General features: G+C 40.9%; 1 protein-coding gene across 4 annotated transcripts in view; it reads left to right on the top strand.

Annotated features, from left to right (window-relative positions):
• FANK1 (fibronectin type III and ankyrin repeat domains 1) overlaps nt 1-9,943 on the top strand; it is a 31,824-nt gene that overhangs the window by 685 nt on the left and 21,196 nt on the right. The window lies entirely within an intron of this gene.

Here is a 9,943-nt window from a genome sequence, read left to right as displayed (position 1 = left end):
GGCAATCCACCCACCCCACGCACGCTCCTCCTGCCTCCAATGACAATGGTAGATCACTGCCAGTTTTGTTTTTTTTAATACTGGGAGTAGATGGCAGTCTCTTGGGAGTTGGATATGCCACTATAGCTGTTAAAAGCGCAGGGAGGAGGTGGCAAACCATCTCTGGGTTGTTAATCCTATGGGAGTTAGTTGGAGTCCTGGATCCTGGGTGCCCTTACTTTAGTAGTTGCCAAATTACCACACACACACACGCCTGCTGCCTTTAAGGGATACACTAGTTGCATGTCTGAAATGGGATACCTGTAAGATAGTTTCTGTGTTTGTAGGGAAGGGGGCCTTTTTTTTTAGGTAATAGAAAATTGGTATCCATAAAAAGGAGGGAAGCCTGGGGTTGTGAGCTGTAGGAGTGAGAATAGGAGCAGCAGGGATGATGATTTCGAATCAATGAAGATTAGGAGTGTGAGCCTCAGAGTGTGTATGTCGCTTGGAATAGGAGGTATCAATGGAAGAAAATGCTGGAAAGTAGGAAAATGGGGACTCTGAGGAATGGGTAGCATGATTTTGCACAGCAAGGACTGAATGGGAATAGTGCTGTGAAATTCTGTAGGTCAGGCACTAGAGAAAACCTGGAAATATTTTTCCATAGCTGGTAGGAAATTATACCAACATTATATTGTAAACCACTAGATTTCATCCTGTTATTTAAGCTGCAACACAGTTTTACTGTATTTATCAGTTGTTCATGGAAGACACAAGACCTCATTATGAAACAATGATACCTTGAAGGATCACTAGCAGAAATAGTCAGTTGCATCATTCAAGAAAACGAGCTTAATTTATCAACATTCAGAATGTGCATTTAAAACCCATTGACTAATTTCTGAACAAAAATATCCTTCATTTGCTGGATTTACTGCCTCCATCAGCAAACAGAACTTTTCATACAAGCATACTAAACCTTGCACAATAGGGGCAAGGGGAAATAAAAAAAGTCCTTGATCCCAAAGTAGTGGTCGTTTAGACCAGAGGTGGGGAAACCTTTTTCATATAAAGTTTCATACCCGTAGTGGGCAGGGTCAAGGCCAGTAGTGAATGGGGGACATTCCATTTGTTTTAGACGCTAGGTATGATGAAAGCTTATCAACACCATATCAGAGCAAGCAAAATTTAACTGGGTACATCTGCATCACCCCAAATTCAGTCACTGGTTATTTCTATTTACAGTGGTACCTCGGGTTATATATGCTTCAGGTTACATACGCTTCAGGTTACAGACTCCGCTAAGCCAGAAATAGTACCTCGGGTTAAGAACTTTGTTCAGGATGAGAACAGAAATTGCGCAGTGGCGGCGTGGCGGCAGCAGGAGGCCCCATTAGCTAAAGTGGTGCTTCAGGTTAAGAACGGACCTCTGGAATGAATTACCGTATTTTTCGCCCCATAGGACGCACCGGCCCATAGGACGCACCTAGTTTTTTTGGGGGGAAATAAAGGAAAAAAATTATTTCCCCCCCCAGGTGCGGGGCTAGGGCGGGGGAAGCCCGAGCTTCCCCCGACCCCAGCCCCCAGAACAGGCTGCTATCTGCAAGCCATGGGAGAGCTGCACGAAGTCGCACAGCTCTCCCACGGCTAGCGGAGGACTGCGCGAAACCCAAAGCTTGGGGCGTGCTGAGCTCAGCGCGCCCCAAGCTTCTGGGTGCCGGCAAGCTCATTCTGCTCATTCTGCTGAGTAGGGTCCACAACTTCCACCCCAAAGACTTGCACTTATGGCAGGGTATAAAGCAACCCCCACCTCATCTCAGAAGTTGGAGGCACATTGATCAGGGTTTGATAATCCCCTGTTCAGGAGGCAGCAAATACACTTAAACTACCAGCTTATTAACACATAACTTTGCGTCACAAATTAAAGTTGGTTAACTGCAAATTAAAGTGGCTATCTGTGTGGCTAGTTCTTTACCCACCAGCTTATAGGGGTATTGGGCTACTTCACTGTTGTACGAACACTGGAAAGGCACAGTAGCTCTAGTAAGACATAAAATAAAATAGGCACATGTATTTCATGTTGGAATCTTGCCTTTCATAACAATGGAATATCTGTGTCAGTTTTTGATTGAGATTTATTCATGTCAGAACCTTTAGATCTTGTTTCCTAAGCTACTCATCACATTTACATCAAAAGGTTTAAGTTAAGTGTTCTGTTCTACATAAGAATGTGTGTGTGTGTGTGTGTGTATTTGCTGCTAATGGAAAGGTTTGTTCGGTAAATGAGGTGTCTCTTGTTAAGAGCGTATGTACTTCTGTGAGGAGGAAAAGGCCAGCAAGCTTGTTATCAGGTTTTATTGCAGCTCTCCCAAGAAAAAAAATGTTCCTTTTCCTGCTGTTAGATTTCTTTGGTGTCAGACAAATATTATATATGTCTTATCGGCTTAATGAGAAAAGCTGTAAGAGAATATAAAACTTAAAAATAAAATAAAATCTGAATTGTGCCCAAGGTATTTAGTCATCACTTCTGATCTGATCATTTATTTATGTAGTAACTTTATTAGCATAATGAAATAAAATTTTAAAATAGATATTTAAAAGCCAGCATGCCATTAGTTGTTTAAATTAATTAAACCTGGATATTTTTAGTAATCTACGAAGTTTTTTGTTTGTTTTTTATGAAGGTCTGAATGCATCCACCTTTCCTATATGCAGCAGTGTGGCAGAGCTCTGCCATTCATATCACCTCTTTCCTGTTGAGTTGCTGCAGCATACCAGGACCAAGAGAAGAGAGAGAGAGAGAGTGTGTTGCAAGGTTGTGTGATGGAAATGTGCCAGCAGAAGCATGGACACATTTGCCACACCCCTCTGTTCCATTTTGCTGTAGTGACTCAGCCAGACAGAGGTCAGGTGAATGGTGCAACCCCAGCACACTATCCACTGCTGCCTGTGTGACATGCATGTGGAACAGTCCTCTGGATGTTGCTGGACTATATCCCCCATCAGCCCCAGCCAGCATGGCAATAGTCAAGGCTGAATGGGAATTGTAGTTAAACAATTTTGGAGGGCCAAAGCTTTCCCAATTCCGCTACATGGAATATAGAGCTTTCCAGTATTTTTTCTGTGGGAACTGGAGTACAGTGGTACCTCGGGTTAAGAACTTAATTCGTTCTGGAGGTCTGGTCTTAACCTGAAACTGTTCTTAACCTGAGGTACCACTTTAGCTAATGGAGCCTCCCGCTGCCGCCGCGCCGCCACTGCACAATTTCTGTTCTCATCCTGAAGCAAAGTTCTTAACTCGAGGTACTATTTCTGGGTTAGCGGAGTCTGTAACCTGAAGCGTCTGTAACCCGAGGTACTACTGTAAAATGAATAGTTGTGGAAATGCAGTCTCACATATCTCTGTTATACTGTATCTAATCCCCCCGCCCCTGAACTGTCCATGATAGGCGATACAATTCTATTTTGAGGAACCTATTTTATATGTGCTCCATCCTGTAATTGGTTAATTAAATAATCATCCTGAATTATAACCATGACTGTCCTAAGGGCTTGGGGTGGTTACAGTAATTATTTGTTACAGTATGTACTTAGTAGGCCACTACACGCAATATAGGAAAGATGTGTTCACAATATAATAATTTATTAGATTAATATAACTGTCCATCAATAAAAAAATCCCAAATGGCTTACAACAAAATATCAAAAACAGAGAGGAATTCAATAACCTAATGTGATTGTTCCGTCAGCAGAACAGTGCCATTTATGCTTGCCAGACAGAAAGATCTCCCCCCTTCTCCCCCCATGTGCTGCTTTGAGGGTTCTCTTGAAACCCGCCCCCCCCAGCTGATTTGAGGGTGGGCATGATTGGACATGGGACGCGGGTGGCACTGTGGTCTAAACCACTGAGCCTAGGGCTTGCCAATCAGAAGGTCGGCGGTTTGAATCCCTGCAATGGGGTGAGCTCCTGTTGCTCCGTCCCTGCTCCTGCCCACCTAGCAGTTCAAATCATGTCAAGTGCAAGTAGATAAATAGGTACCACTCCGGCAGGAAGGTAAACAACATTTCTGTGCGCTGCTCTGGTTTGCCAGAAGCGGCTTAGTCATGCTGGCACATGACCCAGAAGCTGTCTGTGGACAAACGCCGACTCCCTCAGCCTATAGAGCGAGATGAGCGCATAACCCCAGAGTCATCCGCGACTGGACCTAACGGTCAGGAGTACCTTTACCTATGAGGGGACACATTAGGGGGATGAAAGGCCCGTTGTGCTAGTGTGATTTGTGCTGACTCCTGTTTGCACAATTACTTAGTTGAATCCAGCCCAAAGTATAGTGAAAAATATTTTTGCATAGAAGCAGCATAAAAGGTATAACCCTAATTAAAAACTGCTTAAAAGAGGAAGTAAAGAACATTATTTTTACTTTGTGCTGCAAAACTAAAGATGGTTCCAGATGAGCCACTCTCAGGAGGTTCTATAGTCGAGGTGCCAATGCTAGAAATACCTTCATCGTAACCATATGCTTTCCTTCAGTTACCGGGTGCACTCTGGTCAGGGTCTTAATATAAGATCTTAAGGTTTAAGCAGGCAGAAGGTGGTGATCTTAAGCCACTTAGGAGGTTAAAACCCACAATTTAAATTGCTCCTGGAAATAGAGCCAATACAACTGGTAAAACTTCTAGTATCAATTAGTAATCTTGGGGCTCTATTTTGAAACAACTGCAATTTCTGGACTGCTTTCAATGGAAGCCCCTTGTATACTGCATTGCAGTAGTCTAAGCAGGCTGTTACATTCATCGCTTATCTGCCCCTTCACTAATCTCCCCTTCAAATATTATGTATTTTTTTATAAGTTGCTATTTAAGGTATTTATATACACTGTGTGTGTGTGTGTGTGTGTGTGTGTGTGTTATTGACTATGCCATGGGACACATAGGAATCATTATCATCATTCATTATCTCATTCATGAATTCCTTCCTATGAGACATCCCAGAGTAATTTACAATGTAATAGAACAATGGCATATATAAAAACAGCAATATCATTTGCATATATAAAAGCATACATATAAATCAGAATAACACCACTTATATTAAATTAATTTGAATCCAATACAGATGCTAAGTCTCCACTTAGCAGGTTGTCTTCAAATGGGAAAGAAAGGACAATAGAGAAGGCACTGCTAAACATGTTGCTAACACATATTTTTTCATATTATGTGAAGTAGCTCTAAATTAGTGGAAAAGGAGGAATCAAACAAGGAAAACTAAGCAGAATCTGGCATATATAAATACATTTAAGCATCCTAATTATGGCTTCTATAACAATTCCTAATTGACTTCCTGCTAGAAAAGGATAGTGACAGGAGCCAGACTGTCGCTGCCAGTTTTTCTTTTTAAAGTATGCGTGCATATGATAGAGTTGTATAAATTATCTTGTCAGCTACTCAGCACTATTACTGAACCGTTCCATAAAGTGCTGCTGTTGCTACCTGAACTGAACAGTTTTGCACACTACTGAAAGTCATCCACATCCTATGAGTATCCACCCCACCTTCTTGCCAATCAGAAAAGAGTTTTTCTGCTGTGTTTTTTAAAGCAGTAATAGTCTTTTTTAAAATTAATTTGGTTTTTCAGATTAAAGTTTTACAATCACATATCCAACATACAACTTAAAGACAAGATTCCAAAGAATGTCCTGGACTTCCCTCCTCCCCTTTGTGGGTCCTATTAATCATTTTCAATTCCAAGGTGCCTCGGTCCCTTCAGCCCCCCCAATAAAATATTTGAGGGGGCCGGGCCCCCCAAAGTTAATAGGCATTGCCATTCAAATAGGGGTGTGTGCCGTGTCTTGTGATGGATTATGTGGGGCAGGGCTTACTCCCCCACCCCAATATTTTACTCAGGTTGGCAGCCCTGAGCAGTGCCCTCTGTGATGCCAAAATTCAGTGCCCCCCCTGTACCTCTCCTTCCATTCTACATCATAGTTGTGGCACTCCTAAGGCTCTGCAGCCAGTATGGCCGAACCGGTTACGCTCCCCTAAATCCTTCTCTGATTTGATCTGTATTGGAAAGTAGAAGGGACAGAACACATCTAAGCTAGGGATGGGAAATATTTTTCAGCCTGTGCTTTCCTCATGAGGAACCTTCTGAGAGCCACAAGCCAACAATGGGCAGTCCAGAGGCAGAACTGTGCAGAAGAGTGGATATGACTCTTGCCTCACAAATGTCAGAGGTTACCAGACATGCACATATTTCCACCCAGGCAAGCTGGAATCAAGGACACATTCCAGTCCGGAGTGGGTGGAGCAGGGTTGGTGAGGGATGGGGCCTGGTGAAGAGGGCTGGATAGAGATGCCTGGAGGGCCACATTTGGTCCTTAGGCCTGAGGCTCCCAAGGGCTGATGAAAGTCATCTGTAGAAGCTGCCATGTAGAAGATGTACGCTTGCTGTTTTGTTACTTTTGACATTCCATGTGTTTTTGCCTCATCATTTTTCTTTCTCCCAAAGCAAGTGTTGTTTAGAGAACAAAGACTTTCGATCAAAGTGATTCTGCTTAAGTGATTGGTTTCAATAATTAAGCAGATTTTTAAAAATGTAATCAATTCTATTTAATTTTTCATTATTCATGAGTTTCAGATGTCTTCAGAGAATTTAAACTCCCAAATTGACTTTGTAGCAAGAGATTATAAGGTTGACCAATTTGGAACTTTGTCTGGGTGATAGAGGCAGTATCGGTAATTAGATAGATGAACCTGATCTTTCCCTATTCACTATAAAAGGATAGTGGAGTGAGCTGTGCCATCGCTGTCTTTTTTCTTTCTTGTCATTTTAAGGATATGCCACTGAGCTATATGAATATTTGTACCGTATGAAAATTATGTAGCAGCTTTCACTGCAAAAATAATTAGGACAAAAGCTTATGATTTCCTGATGAGCTTGTTCTTTGTTTTAAAGTCCTAGTTTTAGCTAGTGTATTGACAATGAATTTAACTTTCCAAATGCAAGACAATCAATAGGACAATCTCATAACTCACAATGTTTCTGTTTCCTGTCTATGATGTCATAAAGCTCCATGTTGGTCATAGCAATGAAATGAATATCAAACAAGCTGTTTCTGGTTGAGCTGAAGGTCAAGCCACTGTTAATCTGGTTTCAAATATTTTGTGTGTTTTTAAATAGTCCAGCTGCTCTTTTGGGCAACATAATGATAGATTTTATGCAAATATTTTGCATTTTGGCATAATCTTTTCAGACAATTAATAAACTTACAATATAATAAAGCAATTATTTCCACATTTAACCAAAACAAGAAGTAAAGAATATAGGTTTTGATATTTTCTCCAACAAAGGTTATTGTTGGAGAACAAGTATGACTGGCACAAATTCATTTGGAGATGCTTTTGTCATCTTTGGAATGTTTATAGCAGGACAAGCTGTGTGAACTGAATGTTTGCCTGCTACAAACCTGTTAAAGTCATGGGGCCTCTGTCTGTTAAATGTGTCAAGCAGAATGATCAGCACTTGGTTTATTGGAAATAGAACTCATATACTCCTATAACTTTTCATTAAGTGAAATGTAATATAATATTGTAGGTAATCTTAGCTATCTTAGAATGAATTACCTGAATTATTCCAATATATACCTTATCCTGAACTTAATGGAACACAGTGTAGTGTGTCTTAATACCTTTATGAGAAAAGGAAAGTGCACAGAGCATAGGATTAGTGATGGTGTGAATTTGGAATATGAACTCGCCTAGTTTGGAAAGCCAAAACCCATTACAAACCAGACCCAGGCCTTTCAAGGATCAGCTGGTAATGAAATTCATCCTTGCTACCTGCTGGCTCCCATCGCCAGTATTTTAATCCACTTTCAAAGCAAAAAGGTTATTCTTGGAAAGGGGAGTAACTGATGGTAGGGAGGGCTCACTAGAGACAGTACTGGTCATTCTGACACTCAGGATTGTATTTTTTTGCCCAAGGCATTGGAATTTGTAAGTTCTTTTGCTTGCTTCACTGAATTTTGGGGAGAGTAAATAACAAATTCCCAGCTTGTTATTTCCTGCTGGGGAACATGGGATCTTAGTTTCCTTGGCTGCTCTGGAGTTCTAAATTCCCATGCTCCCCAAAAGCATATGATGCTCCCAAGCATGCTGTGGAGTGTTATTTCCAGGCTGGCAAGGGCTTTCCTGTTTCTAGCTTTCTTTCCCTGTCACTGGCTGTCTCCTACTCCTTCTCAAAAGTAAGCATATTTGGAGAGAAGGGTGAGGGGAACTGGCAAGTTTCTAGTTTTCTCAAAAATAAAAGAAGATTGAGATTTGTGTGCATAGGGTTATTGATTTCAAGGGATTTTCACCCATCATTGCATATGATAGTTTAAACTTGGATACAACATTTTGCATGTCAAAAAAATCCTTCTGTAATCATCAACTATCTTTACAGTATGCATCCTTCCCTGTACAGTGGTACCTCAGGTTACATACGCTTCAGGTTAAAGACTCCGCTAACCCAGAAATAGTGCTTCAGGTTAAGAACTTTGCTTCAGGATGAGAACAGAAATTGGGCTCCGGTGGCACGGCAGCAGCAGGAGGCCCCATTAGCTAAAGTGGTGCTTCAGGTTAAGAACAGTTTCAGGTTAAGTACGGACCTCCGGAACGAATTAAGTACTTAACCCGAGGTACCACTGTATTGAATGTTAAACTGAGAAGCTGATGTATTGCTTCAAGTTAGCATCAGTTGTTTGAGAAAATGGTAGAATCGTAGAACTGTAGAGTTTGAAGGGGTCCTGATGTTCATCTAGTCCAACCCACGGCAAACTAGGAATCTCAACACATAGTCCCCAAGCTGATTTCAAACCATACCAGATCCTGCTTAGCTTTGCAAATGTGCTAGCGGTTTTTATTGCTACATCTCTTGGAGGTAATGCCAGTTGTGTTTAGGCTCTGAATTATATCAGTGTTTGATGAATAGCCACATTCCGCCCCCCCCACCCCCTGTTTACTATGGACCAGATGGGCAAAATTCCATCTTACTATAGGAGTAACATACTTGAATGTCTTTATAATGGATGCCTGTTGCCTCTAGTTATAGTATCTTCTTTGCTTTCATTCTGAGGGATGGTCCACTTATGGCTACAACAGAATAGGTGTTTAGTGACAAACTATCCCCAAGTCTAAGGGTTTACATTATGTCTATTGACTAATTATTTTTTCTTTTTTAAAGGAACATAATTTTAAGCACCGAGAAAGTAATATTTCCACTATACAATACTTGCTAAAATGGTCACTAAGGACAGGCTGACAGAAATATGGAATGCTTTATGAAATTTGTTTGTCATCCTTGTGCTGGGGCCACGCTAATCTGTGTATTTTTCCAATTTTTCTATAGATTACTTGCATTTATAAAATGTAAGACATGTTTGATTGGTTGCTTAACTAATACACTTGTTTAAAAGATGTGAACCTGCAGATACTGAAAAAAAGTCATTGTTCCTTGTGTGTGACCAAAGGGTGGTTATGCAGGATGGGGCCTTCTTGGTAGTGGTGCTGAGACTTTAGAATTCCCTCCCTGGGGAGATGCACCTTGCTGCTTTTTTGATGGCATACAGATTCCAAGTTAAAACTATCATGTTTAAAAGCCATTTATGAGAAAGTTATTTAAAAATTAAGTTGTATGTTGCTGCTGTTTTGTATTTGCTATGTGGACTTACTGTCACCTGTTATAATTTAATTTCTTGGAGGTTATTGCTTACTTATTCTCAACTATCTTGTGGATATTTTGTGATCAAAAGGAAAGATATAAATATTTCACAAAAAACAAACAAATGCTTAGGCTGTGCAAACTTTTGTCACAGCAGCTGAAGTCCATAGCTACAATGCAAAATTGTTTTACAGTTCTGTTTATTGTATTGCTGCAAAGTGGGGGGAAGGTACGAAAGAATAAATAACGCAGCGATTGTCCTAC

The sequence above is a fragment of the Podarcis liolepis genome (assembly GCF_965112155.1).
Source record: "Podarcis liolepis genome assembly, chromosome: 5".
In the NCBI taxonomy this organism is placed as follows: Eukaryota; Metazoa; Chordata; class Lepidosauria; order Squamata; family Lacertidae; genus Podarcis; species Podarcis liolepis.
The sequence above is the reverse complement of the archived record's forward strand: the minus strand, read 5'-3'. Positions and strand labels throughout refer to the sequence as shown.